This window comes from Perca fluviatilis, chromosome 2 (genome assembly GCF_010015445.1).
Source record: "Perca fluviatilis chromosome 2, GENO_Pfluv_1.0, whole genome shotgun sequence".
Taxonomy (NCBI): Eukaryota; Metazoa; Chordata; class Actinopteri; order Perciformes; family Percidae; genus Perca; species Perca fluviatilis.
The window spans coordinates 9,701,959-9,724,737 of NC_053113.1; the positions used below are offsets into that span (position 1 = coordinate 9,701,959).

At 43.2% G+C, this 22,779-nt stretch overlaps 1 pseudogene; it reads right to left on the minus strand.

The window, feature by feature from the left end:
- Positions 1-862: 862 nt before the first annotated feature.
- On the minus strand, positions 863-13,994 carry LOC120551180 (annotated as a pseudogene).
- Between the last annotated feature and the right edge of the window lie 8,785 nt (positions 13,995-22,779).

A 22,779-nucleotide genomic window follows, 5' to 3' on the forward strand; every position in this document is an offset into this window, starting at 1 on the left:
TCAGTTCAAATACAAGTTCCAAAGTAAAAAATACTAAAATGAGCTTCATCTACATAAAATGGCATTAACTTTGAGCTATTGTTACTTTTATGCATCCTCTCTAAACTTCATATCGACCAACTAAAGGAAATACAAATCATACTGTACGGTCACTTCATCACTTAAGTTCCTTCACAAACGTCTCTCAATGAAAACTTCAGGTAATCGTTCAATAGGGACAAATAACAGGAATATATCCTTAACTATCAAATGGCACAAAACTTTGTCAGATCAATACAGAGAATCGGACAACACACCAAAGTCCTGCTATTCTGTTATCAAAACAACTATGTGATGGTAAACTGGCTCGGGATTGTCTCCACATTCAAGCAGCTGACAGAAATACCTTGTTACATTAAAGTAATTAGGGCTGAGATGTTCAATAGGAACATCATTCAAAAAGATGGCATGAATACTATTCCTTTGTTTAAGGTCATGGCCTATCCTGGTGATTTGGGTTATATACACTAAGAGACAAACCATGCGTCACATGAAGTCACACACACACACACACACACACACACACACACACACACACACACACACACACACACACACACACACACACACACACACACACACACACACACACACACACACACACACACACACTTCTTCCCCTGAGACTGCTGTTGTGCTCGACTATATTAGAAATTAAGGCTGATCACTGAAACAGAAAAGACAAAAAGGTGCCTGTCATGCTAAAGAATCAACATAAATAAACACAGTATAAGGGCCTTGTTGTCAGTGCATAATAATAATTACAATGTCAATAAACAGTCATTGTTTTCCTAATCAATAAATTAAACATGAATACAAAATATTACAAATTAGATTTTTTTTAATGACCTTTAAATAATTGCTTCATTTTGGAGGCAGAGATCGTGCACAGTGAGGAGAAAATAGTCCCTTTTCAGTCCTTTAGTCTCAATACTGTTTTGTCTAAAAATGACATAATAAAATACAGTACAACTACCAGTATTGTACCAAATATCAGTATTTTAGCATTTTCTGTAACACTGAAGAGTTTAAATGCAACATGACAATTAAACCTGGTTAAAAAATACAGAAAATATCAGTTACCTTGTGTCAGCATGCATGTCATGTCATTATACTGTATGTTCTTTATACAAACATGTTTTGCTCAGTTTCAACTGAGAAAAGATGGGCGGGTTGTTTACAGTTTGTTGATACTGCTACCTTAATTTTCAATTACAACTAGGACCCTTTAGACCTAGAAAAATAGGAAGCACTTTTGAATTGAAAATCTGAATCATACCACACATACACACTCATTCTCTCACTCACACACACAGATTAGGTTTGTGGCATTTTTAAACAGTGGTTCTTTCAGTGACTCACACTCGTTGCAAAACCACAAAATCTGCTCCTGGCTCAACAGCCACTTTGCCTCACCTGGAGAAGCTAAATCTGACCTCTTGACCTTTCCGGGGGAGAAGCCTCTTGCTGCTGAAAAAGACCCATTTTCAGACAGAGGGCGAATTGTGTCGCTACCTGACACTATAGTTTCCTTGTCTGGTCTTTTTACCATTATTTTCTTTCATAAAGTTTGGCCTCAAAATTAAAAACTCAGCTTATGGTTTTTCAGAATCAGATCGTAGGATTTCATACAAATAAAATACAAAAAATAAAATACATAACAGATAATACATCTTGGATATGAGTCAATATGTGAGGTCTGGTGTCTCCATTTGATTTAATACATTTGATCTGAGCTGCAGATCAGACCAAATAAAACACTTGTTGTGTGTGCTGCATATACATACATACACACATTCCACATGCATGCTCTCTTCTTGTTTTCCTCTGATTCTCGGCACCTGGAATATAATAACGTGAAGCATCACTGCTGTGCTACACCTGGCTTACTTTGCAATATTAGGCCACTTAAAGAAAGGGATTTATAAGATACTTCTTTGACAGTGAGGGGCAGGTGGAGGTACAGGAAGAGGAGGGACTGCTACATTAAAGCTGGGAGAATAAAATTTGGGAACTGGGTTTGGGGGTAATAAATAAATAAATAAATACTATAAATGTACATTTCGTGTTTTTCTTCCATTGTGACTGACCGCACAGTGATCTGGATAGTCCGCAAAAGATGTAATTATGTTGTGTTAGCACCCTAACCTTACCATTCAGTGCTATAGAGTGCATGGGACAGTGTATTGAGCATGTGTGTGGGTACATGCATTTGCGCGTCTCATAGTCTGGTCTGAGCCTCTGGGATATAGATCTCAATACTGTCTGCGCTCTCTGTAGCAGAGCTCTGCCGAACCGACGCGGCACGTTTGGCAGCTAGCAGGCGTTTACGAGCCTCCAGACGCTGGCGCTCAGAGCTCTCCAGCGAGCGGTCCCTAGCCAGTGGAGGGTGGTGGCCCTTCAGGGGCTTCTTTGGCACAGGAGGGGGCATCCTTCTCTCCTGGACAGGAATGACAAATAGTCTTAATGACAGACCACTCAAGGCGAGCTGCAGCTAAACACAGTAAAAAGCAACACAACTGCAGCTGTCTTGCATAAGGGTTAGAAAGAGCAGTGTAGCTGTTGTCGGCATAAAGTCAGAGCATGCAATTTTGAATGAGGTTATGGTTCATAGTAGCAGCCATTTATGTGGGGTAAGAGGGCACGGGCTGGCCATTGTGTGAGGTAAAAGTGACCATTGGAGACGAGCAGGCCCCAACGGTGCATGGCAGGTAGAGTAGCTTCTCAAAAGCAGCTCACTGTCGACAACAAGACAGAACAAACACAAATACATGTGTTGACGTCAGGCAGGCAACATGACAGAATGCAACGCATGCTACAACAAAGCTTAGCCGTAAATCATTAGGACTTACAATTTAAAGTATACAGTAATGACAGCAGACAGCATGCGGGTGAGTAAAGCATTCCCGAAACAAAATTGAGGCCAGATGAATTTCATATTTGCCATGTGTTTGTGCACCTGAATTTCTGGCGGGGTCAAAGGATTCCAGTTGTTGGCTTTAAGTTGGTGGAGTTCATCAAACTTCAGGCTAATGTTCTCGATTGACAGTGAGCATGTCCCAGAACCCTGCCAGGTCTTGGGAGATGGGCCGTGGGTGTGCATTTGGGTTCTGATACACAAACATTGCATATAAACGCACATGAATACACACATAGATAAAACATATTCTTAATGCTTACCATGCATTTTTGGAAATATGCTGATGATGCTATCTGAGGATTCAGTTTTACCAACACGAACAAATTGAATGAATTACAGAATTAGATTTCAAGTGAGTCAAATGCATATTGAGGCGCAACCTACTTGGAGTTTGAATGACTCAGATTAGTTTTTATGAATGAGGCACCATATGGTAAATATGTGGGAGTATTGGGTTTGTATCCAGAATAAGCCTTTGACTTCTTTATTACCCTTTGTTTTAAATCATACCTCCACCGTATTTAAACCAAAAAAATAGTCAATGTATCTGTCAAGTACCCATCTTTCATTCAGTATAAACACAAACACTATAAATATAGACATTTTCCTGTTCAAAGTTGTATTTTAAGCATTTTATAATTAATTAGTTACCTTTTCCGTCAAAGGAAATCATTCTAATATAAAGGTAAATTATGCAACACAGGTATTTAAAAGATTTGAACATGCACGTGGACAAATGAAAGTAAATATATACAAAAACAAGGTTTTGTCTGCTATAATACAGAAATATATATGGTGGTATCAACATCTAAAAAATACGGTTTGTCAGGCTCTAGTTTTACACAGCAAGTTCTATTTTTTGTATGTGAAAGACCATAAGGGTGTGCAAATGCACACTCTACACTAGATGCATAGTAAATGAGCGCAGGCCTGGCCTGTCAGGATGATTTGTGCAGGATGATGTCAGTGTTGTGGGGGTGGGGGCGGGGGGCTGGAGAAGCATGCAGAGGATGAGGTGACACATACCAGATTCTCCTCACACAGCTCCCGAACTGCTGGAACTTCTGGGACATAAGCAGCTGGGCACTCCCCACTGCACTGCGGATCTTCCCCAGGACTGCAGAAAGACACAAATCGCACATGTATGCACGCGACGCGCGACGCACGCGCCACAATTCACAATGCAATTACTCACAGAACCGCATACTGCAGGCATGTTGCAGCGCTAACAGAGAGGGTGCATTTGTGATGCAACAGAAAAGGATATGCTAGAATCCTCTTTTATCTGTGCCTCTCCGAAACAGAAGTCATTTAGGGAAGTGAAATATTTACTGAAATGCGCGCTGAAATTCCAAATCCAAAGAAATGAAAAATTGCAACCATACATGAAAATACAATTCAAAATGCTATGTTTACACCACATAAAAGAGATGTTTTAGATGCCTTCATGTGATCAGAAAGGGGGAAAAAATCAAGAATATAGTCCTAAAACAATGGCCTCTTTTATTTCTCTTACAATGTCTGTTTGGCAGACTGATATATGAGATAAACAAGGTTGTACCGGGCGCATAACCTGACTCCAATGTCAGTTCTATTGACTCACATATCCCTATGGAGTGGAACTGTCAGTGCATACATTAGTCAACATGAAGAAAATGGGATCAGAAACTGAGAGGGGGAGTAATGAATCTGCACTACAGATACAATGTCTTCAACTCCTTGTTGTGTGTGTGTGTGTGTGTGTGTGTGTGTGTGTGTGTGTGTGTGTGTGTGTGTGTGTGTGTGTGTGTGTGTGTGTGCGCATTTGTGTGTAGTAGTGTGAGATCTGGGAAAACATAACCTTGAGACAGCCTCCCTGTTCAGCACGATCTGTGAGAGAATATCTTGCCCGGAACCATAACAGCACACTAGCTGCATAAACAAACGATATTTTCGGTAAGACATGAAATCAGCTGCGCAGCAAGGACAGGTATAAATATAGTGCCTACGGCCTGAGACTTGTTTGCTCAGTCTGGTATGTGCATGTGAGTGTATGTGCATAAAAACATATTTAGACATGTGTATCCAGACATGCTCTGCAGTATGTGTATGTGTGTTACGTCAAGATCAAATGACCCGGAGGAGCGCTGAGAGAAACCCCTTCACTGTGTTTGTGTGAGAGTTCATTATATAGTGTGTCTAAAGGACAGATGTGTGGCTGGGGCCAGCAGCGGCCTATTGATAAGTATGCACGGTATGTCTGTGGAGGCCAGAGGGCCTGAGACAGGAACAAGCAGCTATTGTGGTCCAATGCCATGAATACCAGCACCCTCCAAATCAGAGGAGAGGAGAGGAGAGGAGAGGATGAAAAATAGACCTAATATCAGTGTACAACAGACTCTCTTCATATCTTGGCATTTATGCACTGTGACTCAACTCACTCTCATCAGGCAGCTCATTCTCCATCCCATCCTGTTCCATCTGTCGACACCAGCCCTCCATTCGCTCCATCTCGGCCTGCAGCAACTTGAGGAACCAGCGGCCGTCACGGGGGCACACCGATCGTCCGACAGCCTCCAGAGCCTCCACCTCTGGCTCGGCCACGCTGTCCATCCATGGGTCTGGAGGGGGCAGAATTGAAGGGTCGAACCCCACCTCCCCATAGTCGTCAGCCGCGCAAGCGTGGTAGTGGTTCCCCGAGCCCTGGATGCTTACGGTAGAAGAGGCAGCATCGCGGGAGTGCTGGCGCGGCATGGTGGTACAGTGACGTGGCATCAGCTTTGGGGCGCCTGTGGGGTCGTCGAGGTCAGCCTGCACTGCCGTGGTTACGCTGTTGGAGCGGGTCATCCTGCGGTAACTAGGAAAGTAAAGCAGAGAGACCTTTTAAAGATATGATATATTGCACAAACTCAAATTGTATAGTAATACCACATTAGTGTCTCTCTTTTAGCAGTAATTATGATAATATGGTTTACACACAGTTCTTGGTGGTGGTCCTAGTATGAAAAATTTAAATGATCACAGCAATCTCATCACTGATAGCGATGAATAGCTTTTGTAGTGTGGAACGTCTTTTGTGTGCGTGTGGGTTTTGCCACCTCGCTCATTCAGAAGCAACAGAGTGTGCAGTTGCTGTCACACCACAAGCCCTGCTCTGGGACCGTACACAAACTGTACACACAGACACAGAGACATAGACACAGAGAGACAGAGACATAGACACAGAGAGACAGAGACATAGACACAGAGAGACAGAGAAATAGACACAGAGAGACAGAGAAATAGACACAGAGAGACAGAGACATAGACACAGAGAGACAGAGAAATAGACACAGAGAGACAGAGACACACACACACACACACACACACACACACACACACACACACACGACTCCTCTCTACAGCTGGGTGTCGTATTTGGCTCAGAGGCTTTGTGCTGCTGTCGTGCAGCCTTTGCCAAGTCCCTCCGCACCATGTGCAACAGCAAACACACACACGTGCAAAGATTAAATCAACAAACACAAATTTGGCTATGTTCTATAGAGCAGCTCACCATCCCAGTAATGAATGGGACGCCAGAGGGACGCTGGTGTTGGTGGAAAGACTTGCCAAATAACTGTGCAGATAAGTGTGCAGAGCCAGCGTAATCATTGCAAGGTTACAACTCAAAGAGGTACATGACTCTGAGCACATCTTTTATTAACACATACAAGAATGTACCAGGGCTCAAACAAGAGATTCACTTAGATAAGCATACATAAGGGCCCACATGGACAGGGGCTCCAAAGATACAAACAAAGAGCGAATAAAAGCGAAGCGTAGACATCTGAACTCATCACATATGTCCTCATGCAAACTTTTAAATTCTGGTATACCAAGCATGCCTTATCCTACTGTTAGACAGGTGTATATATTTTACTATTTTGCTGTCAATACACTGCAAATTAGTAAGTAACAACTTTGCCAAGCCAGAAAAAAGATTGAATTGCTAGCCTGCTAGCTGTACTCTGATCCAAACATGCTCACAGTCCTCCACACATGAACCTCAGCTTGACCTGCCTGCAGCACAACATACAAATGATCGTAGCTCCATCACGTCTGCCTCGTCCCGTCTCCGGATGCACACTCCTCCTCGAAGCTAACCATTTATCTCTAACTTTCCCCTTTTCTCATTCATCTCTCTTCTTCCGTGAAAAAAAAGAGAGAGCAAGAACAAGGGAGTGGCTTCGGCTAGATCAAACAGTATCTATGTGCTTTATGTGTACGTGCGAGCAGCCCGCGAGTGTGAGTGTGTGTGAAGAGCAGTTAAAGAGTAACTCCTCCGAGCAGGTGTTCAGTTCTAATGACCTCAGCCTCCTTTCTATCAGCCTGCTAACAACTTCCTGCAGGGGCAGAGACGGGCAAGGCCAAACACAGCTCAGGCAAATAGACAGACATATCAATGGACAGGAGGGAAGGGCATTTAAGTCCATGTGAGAGAGAGAGAGAGAAGAGACTATAAAATATCAGGAAGGTGAACAGGAGAAAAAAAGTGCATGTTAAAACGCAGAAAGTCCTTGGTCTCATTACATTCATGTGGTGAACATGACAGAAAGTTGTAAATAACAAGGAGGTGGAGTATTGCATTCCATATGCTGCCGCTTTCGGAAGGGTCTCTTAACCTCTTAGGGTTTTGTTTCAAATCATATTAATTTCCCTCTCATCCAAACAGAACATGGTTCAAACCACAAACATGAGGAAATACTGAAGCCTCTTTAAACAAAAAAAGCCTAATGTCTTATTTTGAAATTGAAAAAGGCACCAGTACAAGCTGAAAGAGTTATGTTGGATGTCAGAAAACACAGCCACTCATGCTATTGCCCACCACAAATTGACATTTAACCTTGCAAATGCCCCTGAGGCTTCATGTTTGTTTGTCTTATGCCAGTAATGACAAACCTTCAGTCAGTTAGGACAAAAATAAAAACACAGGGAGGTCCCTTAAGTTGACTTTTCAAGATGGTTATGCATATGGTTTAATCACTAGGACCATGAGCAATGCCACATTTCCCCTATGAGTGCAAAGCCATCTGGTGATCACCAACCCCAGACCCTAAACTTGCAAGGCCTTAAACATAATCAGAATCCAAATCATCTCATTTGCATGTTTGTGAGGAGATACTAGCAGTTTTTCAAAATGTTATGAGCACAGTATGTAATACATGTAGAAAGAAAGCTTTAAACGTCCAATGTGTGGGAAATTCTCCCATCTAGCGTTGAGATCATATATCACAATCTCGCACCACGCAGTTCAAAGTACTATTACAAGCTACGGTAGCCTTCACGCTTCAAAAAGCCGGGTTTCTTGCTCTTTTCAATATCCTTTTCGTTTTCTGCTAAGCGAAGAAGACTCCTGTTCCTGTACCTTTGATATTTTTTGAATTGAATGTGTTGTCCTCCATGTTTCCTTCTTCAAACTTGCCGGGCCGGGAAGCTACGATACCCATTAGCAGCATTAGCAGCACCTGTGAGTTTATCATGTGACAGCGAAAACGTGAAAGGTGGAGCAGTATATCCTGTATGTCCCTTACCGGCTGACGTATTTCAAGATGGCACATGACTATGGAGCGTCTACCCCAGTTCATTCAAATGCAAATGTAAAATTTCGAGCCAAAAGGAATACTTGGAATTGATGGTGGAGGTAAATATTTATGAAAAACAAGTTTGTGAACGGGCAACACAGATTTTGATAATGAACATCTAAACACGTTACACACTGGACCTTTAATAAAATATTTGTGAGAATAAATATGATACATGAATACAATTTGTTTTATATATCCCAGTCAGTAAAGACAGAAATCTGTATAAAGACAAGCATGTTGTTGGTTGTGTTAATCTTATTAAAAGCTCTCTTCCACTCACTCTCACTTAGTCCTAGTTCAAACAGCGAGATGAGGTTATGACCTGCGACCGCTGCATATAAACACTGAGACTCTCTCTCACACATGCACACAGACACAAGGCAGTTTGAGCACTGGAGCGAGGCCGTAGGAGTTTGGCACTCTTACTGTCTGGGAATCTAATGTAGGGGGCAGTATGCCCAGACCTCCCAGGTACACACACACACACACACACACACACACACACACACACACACACACACACACACACACACACACACACACACACACACACACACACACACACACACACACACACACACACAGGTAAACAATCAAACATAACACAAAAATACCTTCCCACCTACCAAACATTAACCTGAGAAATACACACGCTGCAGTGCTGCATAACATCCAAGCCTCGGCAGACTCGGATGGTTTCTGGATGAGTTAATATTTGGCTTGGCAACTCCGGGAACTCAGAGCTTGGTCAGTCAGCTGAGACCTCCCCTTTCAGAAAGCCCCTCACATTCCCTGACACTGTGTAAGTGTGTGTTTTTTAGTGCTGGACTCAGCCATCACTGTGACTTTTGACTAAAGGTGATGTCTCTTTGAATTCCTGAAGCATGCCTTGGCTACTGCATGAAACCAGCACTGTGGCTAAATTTGTCAACTTCCTTCACCAAACAGAAGGTCACTGTTTTGACAGGGTAAGCAAGAGCAGACAAAGAAACCATAAATGCCTGCGTGTCCCAACAGAGGCCTCAATAAGCCTGGTGCAGTGTGAGCTAATGAAATGGCATGCACACTAGGCTGCTTCTCCTCAAACTGGGAACATGTTGCAGAATGAGAGGCTGTAGCTGACAGCACAGCAGTCTCTCAGTGCTCTCAGAACTAAACAAACCCAATAAAACGCCCTCCCTTTTTCTCTCTCCCTCCCTCCCACACACAAGCAAACACACACACACACACACACACACACACACACACACACACACACACACACACACACACACACACACACACACACACACACACACACACACACACACACACACACAGACACACACAGCCTCAAAGTAGCCTGGATCACAATGGCGGGAGCAACAGATGGCTGTCAACTCACCCCTCCACCTTCCCAGCTCCCTCCACCACATCCTCTGGCCCAGCTGTCATTTGGGGGCCCTTGCTGAGGGGGCTCTGATGCCAATCTCCCCTGAACTGGGGACAGCTGGTTCAGGAAAGCCAGTGCAGGGGGCAAAAGCTTGCACTGCACCCTACAAACCACTCTCTGTCTCCACAAGTCTTCTTTCTACTTATGCTATCTCTGCCTCATCCCTCCCATCAGACCTATCTAGTTTCACTTTTTACAGCCTCCTTCTCTTTCCCGCCGTCTCTCTACTCACCATCGCTCATCCTCCACCTGAATTCCTATCGACTGGAATTTAGACTGCTCTTCCGTTGGCCCTCCTTCCTCTGGGTCCACCTAAGAGGAGTCGAAAAAAAACTGTCAAACTGCATGCCAGAGTTTTACTATAGAACTTTAACAGAAATCCAGGCTCATCCACAAACCTGGATCCCTATGGAGAGGGACTTTGCGCGTGAGCCCCTCTGCGCCTTGCTCTCGGAGACGTCGCCAATGGCAGAGGTGGTGGCGGTGGCAGTGATGGTGATGGTGCTGTTGGTGACGTGTTGGCTGGCAGGGCCGTGCACCTGAGCGTTAGCTGCCTCTATGGCTGCTGTCAGGGCCTTCATGCTGTCGATGCTTTCCGTGGAGTTGGATAGGCCCGGCTGGGAGCTTATGCCCGTCCGCGGGCCGGAGCCCCGCGGTCATGTAGGCATCCTGAGCGGACTCCAGTGCTGCTCTGTGCGCGTGCTGATATGAAGGGTTTGGACGGTGTGGTCCGTGGTGGGACTGGGGGAGGAGTCTTCTTGTAGGTAGTGATGCGCAAGGACACTGCAGGGAAGAAAGAGAAAGATGAAAGTATGTATAAAAGTATACATCTCAATAAAGCTTAGGAGGTGTGGGGTTTGACAGAGGCATTTAGGAAGTAGGGTTGAGCTGCATTATGGGAAATGAGCATATAATGTTTTTGAAATTAGACCCATACTAGAGACTAAAAGTCAGGATATCTCTGCCAAAGCTGCTGCAATTTCAACCATGCTTTTTTAATCTGTCTTGTGAGTTCCCCAAGTTTATGGAAGTGTCATACTAAATCATTCAAATACACCTTTAATTATCCATATTGGCAATTGGATGGATTGATGCAGCAGCAATGCAGTTACATGTAACATAAAAAATATGATTATGAAAAAATTGAAAAAAATATTGTAATAAAAAAAACATTAAAAAACAAAACTGAATCACTGCCTGAGAGGAAATTACTTTGGTGACAGCTGACACCCTGAGAAAATCACCCAGAGGTCTTGGGTCCATGTGTTGGAGTCGAAATGGACAGTAGATTAGGGGCAACCTTTAACAAATCAGAGCCTGCGTCTAGTAATAGGATTAGAATGTCAGCCACTTGACCCACACGATCTAGATGGTGTAAACCATCTACGCATCTCTTCTCACACAATACAAAACAATTTGATGTGGCGAATATACCCCTGCATGCTTTTGTGCCTTGCTGTTGATTGCACGCATAATTGCACAGAATATAAATTTATGATATAGCACAGAAGTTGAAATCTATTTTAGAAGAGATTGAGTACACTCAAAAGGTGTCGATAAATCCAAGCAAATAGATATGAAAAGCATCATCATCAGTAAACCTCTCCCTCTTTCTGTCAGTGCTCTCTCCCTCTCAGGTTACAGCTAGGTTCTGCACAGACAATAGAGCCACACACACACACACACACACACACACACACACACACACACACACACACACACACACACACACACACACACACACACACACACACACACACACACACACACACACACACACACACACACACACACTTTAGAAGCCTGTGTATAGAAACATGCCGACAGACAAAAAACATAGCCTGTCTAAAGAAAGACAAAATCAGCCACCTCCTAACTACATTATGCCTTGGAATCTCCTTCCTGGCCTGGTGCTATCATCAAAACAAGGTCGCTCCTCTCTGCTGCGAAAACTAGGACACCGGGTTTCCTGGATCCCTTTTAATTCCTACAAAGACAAACATCCTACCGCGCGAGATCGCTGCTCTGTGTGCGGCAGACAACTGTTGCCAACCACACCCAGCACAAGCAGCCATGTCTAAAACTATTAGAGCAGGATGTTGTTTGCTTTGTGTCTTGCCATCTCATTGACAGCTACAGAAAGGCCCTAACATATTGGAGGGCTGACTTCATCCTCTTGATTTGTCAGAATCATCTGTCACTCCATCCACCCTCCTCTTGCCTCCCGCACGCCAGCAGTGATTGGATGATCCCAGATGAGATTTCACCCAGGTTTTGACAAGTTGGAAAATCCTGAGATGAGATCACAATTGCTAATATAAGTGCCTTTGATGGTGGGGTAACACACCACAAGAAAGACAAAAGAAGATGACTTACTGTATTTCCCTTCTACAGCTAAATGTCAGATGTTTTAAGAGATACTGTATATGCAGGAATTACTGCCAAAGACATCTTAGGCGTAATCATCCGAGCATGCTGCGATATGCAGCACTGTCTAAACTTTTCACAGATGTCTAGGGAATATGATCAACATCCTGGGCTAATCTTCAGAAAGGTCACCAAGTACAGACCCACAAGAGAACAAAAATACACAGTGAACAGACACAAGCAGTCACACAGAGGGACAGGGCATGGTCGGCTCCTATCAGGCGTGGAGGCTCAAAGGATAGAATGTCCAGCCTTTTAGAGCTTCTATCCCCTGAAGTCATCTAAAAGTCATACTTGTGTGTTGTGTGTGTGTGTGTGTGTGTGTCATGTTGGATGACTGTCAATGTGTGTGTGTGGGGATCCTATCAGGCCGAGGGAAGGGTTAAAGAACAGAGGATTTTCATCTGCTCAATAAAGCTGTATGAAACAGGAGATGGCGCCACCATTTCCCAACCTAGCTGTCACTGTAAAAGCCGACACGCCAGAGAATGACAGGGTTTTACTTGCCAAGACAGGTTAAGTAAACACAGGCGGGAGTCGGAACATGCCCACGCTATCACAATGTATAGGCACACGGGCCTGCAGACATGCACACGCAGGCACGGAGAGGCACACAAATGACATTGACACAACCCAGCTTAACGTTTCAGCCTCTCCACATCAAGGGAGACCACAGGCTTCCTGCCACTGATATGCTCTCTATTCATCAGGAGTTGTTGTCAACAGTGACTGGGCAAGTCACTTGGATGTAAGTGTGCATCATCAAACATTTTGCAAAATGAATGGATTTAAGTTCCTATGTAAGGAAAGTTTGAATACAAATTTGAAAGATAAATTAAGTGAATCTAATTATTGTCTGTCTGACAATAGTGAGGAGAAAGCATCTGACCAAAAACAACAGCCAAGTTTCCAGTTTCAACACAAATGATAAGAAAACAGTTTTATCCTCTCGCGGCCATTAAAGCATTAGACAGCTACACTGCCCTGGACCTCCCACGTACACAAACTGTCAAGGACAGAGTGAAATGGGAATGTGATGCAGGATTCCATCAGACCCTTGAGAAGGAATGTGGGAAAACTCTTTACCAACCACAGATAAACACTGACGAGCACACAAAAAGGGTTTTACTGTCACTCCCTAATATCAGGTTAGTGAAGCTTTGATCACAAAAAAAAGACATCATTCAAATTCTCTTGTGAACTGAGAACAACTTCCTCACTTAATAGAAATGGATTTGTGGAATTTCATCTCTCTTCCCTCGCAGAAGTAGGTGCAGCCTGCTGCGAGCATTGTCATCCCAAAGAGAAGAGTTTGTGAATGACAAAACTCTAGTGGCTCTCTGCCAAATCCCTCTTTGACAAATACTTCAAAAGTCCCATGCTGACAAGTTAGTGTGAATAGCAGTTCTTCTTGGCAGAGCACTCCCCCACCTCTGGGCTTGATCATATCAAAGAAACCCTCTTCCCTCCCCCGAGACAAAGCAAAGTCTCCATTCATTTCTCCTGCCTCCAGAACAAAAACATACCGCTTAGTCACCTCTTTTTTGGCTCCTGGCTGATCACTGCGTCCCATTTATGTGTCTGCATAGGTGTTTCCTTTATTTAATCATTTTGTTCGATGTTACTAGACAGATTGAAGGCAGGCAGCTGCCTTGTAATCTCCAATCTGTGAGCAATAATGCAACCGAACGTGAAGCAATGAATCTATAATACATCCATATTGTTCTACATTCCTACTAATACATCATATTGTGCTACATTCCTACCTATTACATCCATACATTGTTAACATTCTACTAATACATCCATATTGTGCTTTACATTCCTACTAATACTACATTCCTACTAATACATCCATATTGTTCACCATTCCTACTAATACATCCATATTGTGCTACATTCCTACTAATACATCCATATTGTGCTACATTCCTACTAATACATCCATATTGTTCCACATTCCTACTAATACACATCCATATTGTGCTACATTCCTATAGCCATCCCTTGTTCTACATTCCTACTAATACATCCATATTGTGCTACATTCCTACTAATACATCCATATTGTTCTACATTCCTACTAATACATCCATATTGTGCTCCTACTAATACATCCATATTGTGCTGTTCCTACTTCAATACATCCATATTGTTCATTCTACTAATACATCCATATTGTGCTACATTCCTACTAATACATCCATATTGTGCTACATTCCTACTAATACATCCATATTGTGCTACATTCCTACTAATACATCCATATTGTTCTACATTCCTACTAATACATCCATATTGTGCTACATTCCTACTAATACATCCATATTGTGCTACATTCCTCCTTTATTGAAGGATACTGTGAAGGAGTATGCCATTTCAGCTGTTGCGACCGCTTTCCACACATGCATGTTTGCCGTGAAGATACAGGCAACGCAATTTTCTTCCGTTCACGGTCGCATGTGGTGCCTGGTATCTACCGGACGAAATGGCAAACGGATTTCTGTGGCTCATTACACTGCCACTTACATGACTGCGTTGGCTCTGATGCTCAAACCCACGTTAGAGGCAACATAAACATCGCTGAATGTCACGCTAGTAAACACTAATAACACGTTACACAGCAAGTAAACGTTAGTCCTACCGTTAGCCACAGTAAACACTAATAACCGCGTTACACAGCGAATGGCGTTGCCTACCGTTAGCCACAGTAAACACTAATAACACGTTACACAGCAGGTAACGTTAGCCTACCGTTAGCCACAGTAAACACTAATAACACGCGTTACACAGCAGGTAACGTTAGCCTACCGTTAGCCACAGTAAACACTAATAACACGTTACAGCGAGTTAACGTTAAGCTACCGTTAGCCACAGTAAACACTAATAACACGTTACACAGCAGGTAACGTTAGCCTACCGTTAGCTACCATAAACAATAATAACCGTTACAGCGAATTAACGTTAGCCTACCGTTAGCTACCATAAACACTAATAACACGTTACACAGCGATAACGTTAGCCTACCGTTAGCTACCATAAACAATAATAACACGTTACACAGCAGGTAACGTTAGCCTACCGTTAGCTACCATAAACAATAATACGTTGCAGCAGTCGGTTAACGTCCTACCTTAGCTACCATAAACAATAATAACACGTTACACAGCGGGTAACGTTAGCCTACCGTTAGCTACCATAAACACTAATAACACGTTACACAGCGAGTTAACGTTAGCCTACCGTTAGCTACCATAAACACTAATAACACGTTACAGCGAATTGCGTTAACGCTAGCCTACCGTTAGCTACCATAAACAATAATAACCGTTACACAGCAGCTAAACATTGCTACCGTTAGCTACCATAAACAATAATAACACGTTACACAGCGAGTTAACGTTAGCCTACCGTTAGCTACCATAAACACTAATAACACGTTACACAGCAGGTAACGTTAGCCTACCGTTAGCTACCATAAACAATAATAACACGTTACACAGCAGGTAACGTTAGCCTACCGTTAGCTACCATAAACACTAATAACACGTTACACAGCAGGTAACGTTAGCCTACCGTTAGCTACCATAAACAATAATAACACGTTACACAGCAGGTAACGTTAGCCTACCGTTAGCTACCATAAACACTAATAACACGTTACACAGCAGGTAACGTTAGCCTACCGTTAGCTACCATAAACAATAATAACACGTTACACAGCAGGTAACGTTAGCCTACCGTTAGCTACCATAAACAATAATACACGTTACAAGCGAATAGCGTTAGCCTACCGTTAGCTACCATAAACAATAATAACACGTTACACAGCAGGTAACGTTAGCCTACCGTTAGCTACCATAAACAATAATAACACGTTACACAGCAGGTAACGTTAGCCTACCGTTAGCTACCATAAACAATAATAACACGTTACACAGCAGGTAACGTTAGCCTACCGTTAGCTACCATAAACACTAATAACACGTTACACAGCAGCTAACGTTAGCCTACCGTTAGCTACCATAAACACTAACAACACGTTACACAGCAGCTAGCGTTAGCCTACCGTTAGCCACAGTAGTAACTGGATTAAACACGGCTAAAATGCTGACTGCTAAACAGTGTAGTGTGTCTGTATTTCACTGTAGGATTCCAACAGCGGGACGTCCAACAGTCTGCTGCTAAAGCTATGAGCTAAAAGACACAAACTACCACCGGTCACTGCTGTTGTCTGAAAAACAACACAGACGGGACAAAACGTTGCGTTTACTGGTAAACTGGTAAACTGGTAAACATTGTGACCGGCTTATGATGACCGACTGCTACCTGTTGTGGAATTTTCCTCACGTTACTCTGTCCTCTGTGACTGTCTACATCTAGAAACTAAGCTGCGCGGTGCAGGCAGGGAACAGCTCTGATTGGCTCATGGAGACATGTGATCAGACAGTGGTTTATGGAACGCTAGATTTGGCTTTGCAAAAACTGTTCTATGAAGGGAATGCACGCATTTTTAAATATCGCCGATCACGCAAATTTGATCGGGGAAGCCAAAATCGGATCGTGATTAAAATTCGATTAATTGTGCAGCCCTAACACACACACACACACACACACACACACACACACACACAGAGAGACAGACAGACACACACACACAGAGAGCAACAGACAGACACACACACACACACACACAGAGAGAGACAAACACACACACACACACACACACACACACACACACAGAGACAGACAGACACACACACACAGAGAGCAACAGACACACACACACACACACACACACACACACACACACACACACACACACACACACACACACACACACACACACACACACACATCAATGTTTGGCAAGTGCAAAAGTACATTTTATGGGTTGTATGGCTTCTTTTAAAATGGTGTTTTGAATGGTAGGAGTACTGAGTGGGCTGTATTCTGCCATACATAAGCCTCATGCTTGAAATCACAAGGTAGGGGCTGGGACCACTTTTTGGGAAGGTTTTTAACGTTAACTGAGCGCGCGGAGAAAAGGGAGGAGGAGACATGCGCCGGTTCTTCTGACCTTCACAGCAAACAAAACCTTGGCTGTCAACCCTCTTTATCTAACAGCTGTTACACATAAATTAGGCTTTTAGGAGACACAGTTAACGTCCAGTTTTGCGTGTCTGTTAGGAGCAGACACCTCAACATTACAGACAGCTTAAAGTGATGCTAACTGCCATAGCTAAACCAGAGCCAAAAACAGCACATGTAATGTGATTATTCCGTTAGTAACTGTATACTGGGAATGACTGTTAAACTGTGTATTTTACAAGCGTTACAGACAGACAGACAGCCTTCCAGTCCCTGTAAAATAAACGCATGCTAACGTTAGCATGCTAACCTGTTAGCTTCCCTAATCTCAGGTTCATTCATTCGGCAGAAACGCAAAAACGGAGCCGAAACGTACTCTTTACGAAGGTGACATTTATCGGGACACGTACCGCACAGTACATAGTCAACACAGTCCGCCGCTGTCGGTTTGTCAGCTAAAATATTAAGACGTAAAAGTAGCTTTAAGCTTAAACCTGAGGCTAGAAATGTCAGGTAAGTGGGCTCGATTTTACGTACATGGGCAACAACGCGCGGGCGGGGTTTACCGGGGGTTACGTCCACACGCTGCTAACATTGGCTAACTCCGCCAACAACGCTGACACGTTGGAGAAATCGAGCGCACATAAGCAGGCTAGCTGACCCACCTGACTCTGCTTCTGCTGCTGGAGCCTCTCCTGGAGGATAGCCTGAGCCAGCCCGCCCGTCGCACTGCCCGTTCCGGCCGGCGGCTTGTCCGTAGAGAGAGTCCGGACGATGTCCACCACAGCCGGGGCAGAGGCACCCACTGCCCCGCTCCTGATCCTCAGGAGGCCCCGGCTCGCTCGCAAACACATGGGGAACACAGACGTAGTCGACATGTTGGATAAGTTGCGCTAGCTGCCCGGCTAACGTTATGCGAAAAGGACAAAAGCACCCGATTGGCTGCGGTGGTTTGGAGTAGACAGGAAAGAGGGGCGCTTAGAGCAGCGATAGGCCACTTGGAGCGGATAAGGGGGCGGGCTGTAAAGCATCTGGTCCAATCAGAAGCAAAGAGCGAGTCTGACCTTCGGTTGCGACACAAACACATGGATGATGGCTAAATGCCCACAGTATGCTCAATTACATCACCTTTACAGCTTTAAATATGAAATCAGCTTAATTTAAAAAGCATAATTTAACTCTTAATGCAAGATATACATTTATATACAGCTAAAGTAAGATGTTTACAAGTTCTGGAATAAATACTGTATGGAGAATGTAATACGTTTATTGATTTACATCACACAATTCATGTACATGTTTGCACCTAACCTAACAAAACAATGTCAAGAGAAAAGAAAAGAGCAAATTTGATATTATTTTTCAATTAATCTCTTATAAAAAATGGGAAATGGTCACATTTCCCAGAGTCTAAGGTGAAAGGTGAATATATTTAGTCTATGATGATATAAAACAAGCAAATCCAGCCTACTTTTTTCACAGGAACTGTTTACACTTTGTACACTTGACTGCCCTCATGTTCCTTGACGACAACAAAAGCGTAAAAAACAGACATAATAGCATTACCACTTGTTACCACACTGCACTGTACACTGTACATATCTGTCTATATGGTTCATTCAGAATATCCATATTAATTATGTTTCTCTTATAATATATTATGTTAATACACTGCATATATCTATATCTATATTATTATTACTACTAGTATAATGTCACTGCTACTACATTGCACATAATCTGTACATGTTGCTCATACAGTGTTCATATTACATAGCCATACTTATTCTGCTCTTATAAGGGAATTGCTAATACACTGCACATATTTATATTTAATTTATATTGCTCTGTAAACCACCTTCTGTAAACCAACTGTACACTACTGTCTACACTGCACTATATTTCTTGTCCTGTCTATGCTGTAACAGCCGACAGGATGCCATTGTGTTGACTGTTCTGCACGGCAGTGCAAAGCATCATGGGACTAGGTTATTAGTGTTGTTTAAGTGTTTAGTTTGAGTGGGTAAATGATGTTCTGTTAGTGTTTTTTTTTTATGCATATACGTTACCTAGGTTTTAGTCTTGATAATGTGCTCATGTTTATTTACATTACCTTTGTTACATTTGTTAGCGTGACTGAAACACTGGGGTAGGTTGATGACCTCTGTGTATCGCCTTTGAATAAACTCCCACAGAGTTCTGTATCTCTGGCTCTTCAACTTCTTCCACGTAGCTCGCTACAATACTTATTGTATATCACATTGCACTTTTCTGCTTGTTTTTACACTTCTGGTTGGGGGCTTCACCTGTACCCAAGTGCAATTTCCCTCAACGTGATTGGGTGAAAAATTTCAGCTGACCTCAGGTGCGCCTTCTAGTGGTCGAATATGTAAACATCAGAATCTGACAATGTGTCTCCCCCAAGTGGTCAAACAGTGTTGTAAGCACTAGAATACTGATGTTAAAATAAACAGTACAAATATGATATATTCAACTATAATAAAACTCATTAAGCACACCTACTCAATGAATCCAGAATAAAGTCATAATCCTTTAATTGTTCTTGTGTTTGTATGTCATGTACCACTATGTACAGGGAGCACAGATGCCATTTTTGTATATCACATTAACTTCTTTCAAGTATTGTGATAGGTGGTGTCACTCACCCTACTATATGTAAGTGTAAGCATTTCGTTGTCGTCGTTGTGCTTGTACTCTGCACAATGACGATAAAGTTGAATCTAATTTCAACGTTTCAAACACACACACACACACACACTGTTGTAGTAACACACTGTGACCACGGGAGGGCGGTGCACACTTCCAATCAAAAGACACCAAACACAGTTCTAAAGGCTGCTGTAACCAGTGACGGACTGGCCATCTGGAATTTGGGCAAATGCTAGAACTATTGACCCCTATGGTCCACTACTGATAATTTGTCTTTTGGTAAAAAGTTATTTTATGCATGCAGCCACAAATATTCAAGACTGTACTGCAGAAAAGTGCGTGGAAAGATATACAAGGAAGGCAGAGTTCCTGATTTCCAAGCTTAGGTTATTGACAAAAATATGGCTGGTGTGTAGCAAATGCCAGGGCTGTTTTTTGATCCCAATCTGTCACTGGCTGTAACCAGTGGTGTTAGTCTACGTGATACGCAGGTTATACGCAGTATACCCACAAAGAAAAGCTCCAGGATTTCCATATACCCCACTTAAAAATGCCCAATGACACTTTGCATTGTAATTCTGATATATTTTGAATGGTCATCGGTGTTTTTCTTCTTCACATATAGGCTAAATAAAGGGATTTCCACCGTAAATTGGTGCATAAAAGTGTGTAAAAATGCAGGAAATGAAGTCTTTGATGCTCAAATCTTTCCTGGGGGAGGACGCCACTATTGGCGTTTTTTCCATTACATGGTACCTGCTCGACTCGCCTCGACTCTACTCGCCTCGACTCGCTGTGCGTCCGTTTTCCATTGCAGATTTTAGTATCGCCTCAGCGTGGCTGGTCGTTGTCACTACCCAAAGTGAGAAGAGTGCAGCTTTGTTGCGCATGGTCAGATTTAAACTGTTTACGGCATAACGTGTCTTACTGAAATTTGTGAAATCTGTAAAATAATAAACTTTTCTCTTTACATACAATAACAAGATGGAAATCATTTCTAAAACGTTTTAGCTATCTATGATTGTTTGGTTGCTAACGTTAGCTCAAAACGCCATTTAAGTGACAGTCTTTGTGTCTGATTGCTAACTTGTAGCTAGCAGTCATTTCAAAAACGTTTTAGCTCTCTATGATTGTTAGATTGCTAACGTTAGCTCAAAACGCCATTCAAGTGACAGCCGATGTTGTGTTTGATTGCAAACTTGTAGCTAGCAGTCATTTCAAAAACGTTTTAGCTATTTATGATTGTTTGACTGCTAACGTTAGCTAAAAACGCCATTAGCATCTAGTAGGCTAGCTACTTGATTGCTAACGTTAGCTAAAAAAGCCGTTAGCATCTAGTAGGCTACTTGATTGCTAACGTTAGCTCAAACCGCCGTTAGCATCTTGTAGGCTACTTGTCGCAAAGTGACGCATGCGCAACTCACATCTGCACTCTACTCATTTTGGGTAGTGACAGTCGTCATAGTGACTGCCGTGGGCGTGGCTTAGTAGCTTGCTTTTCCCATTGACATATCCCGACGCATTTCCTGGTTCTCCGTCTCCGTAAACAACATGATATCAAAGAGATAGTTAACGTTTCCTGCTCCAGATTTCCCACCGTGATCACATATACATGACTCTAGAGTCGCTACTCGCTGCGGAGATAATCGCCGTCACTCTCTCACTTCTCCCTCGCTCACCAGCTCCCCACACACACACACACACACACACACACACACACACACACACACACACACACATCACACATGCACACACCAGCGCACCAGTATAACCATCAGGCCACTTGTACGCTACGGAGAAAGCTCTGCGTGGAGCCTCCGGCAGCAAAAAAACCACCGCTGGCTAAACTATTTAAAAATGCCGTCTCTCGCTAGCGACGCAGCGATCAGTGACGATTCTTTCCGACCAATCAGCAGCCTGCAGGGTTTCACGTCACCTTCTCGGCTCGCCTCGGCTCGCTTGGAACCTCGACTGAGGAGGTACTAAAAAAAGTACCTGTTAGCAGGTACCAGGTACTTTTTTTCGTAATGGAAAACCAAAAAACGCGAGTAGAGTAGAGGCGAGTCGCGCAGGTACCATGTGATGGAAAAGCGCCATATGAAATGCCCCCCCTCCCCCCCCACCCAAAAGGCCCATTCTGGCCCATAGGCCCATACATATACAGTATACCCACTACAATACATTGGACCACACCACTGGCTGTAACACATGTACAGGTAAACACAAAAGCATAATACGGGGGCAACATCAACACAAATTATGAGCGATTCTTTCGCCCCCATAGTCACCACAGTAAATATCGGAGCCCTTCCTCAACAAGCCGCGTATCTCCAGGACATACTGACACTAGAACGGCATTTATCAGACGGACACATCGGAAGAAAATGTACTTCTGTCTCAGGACTAGAGGTGTGGAAATTAATCAAATAATCGAAGCATCGAATCGTGGACGTGGACGATGCTGCATCGATAATCGGCCGGCTCATCATCGATTATTTCTGTTTATAATTTAATGTACACATACATATTCTGGTGTGTGTTTTGCACATTCAGGAGGTGCCATGTGCTCAGTGCTGTATAGCTTTATGTATCCAATT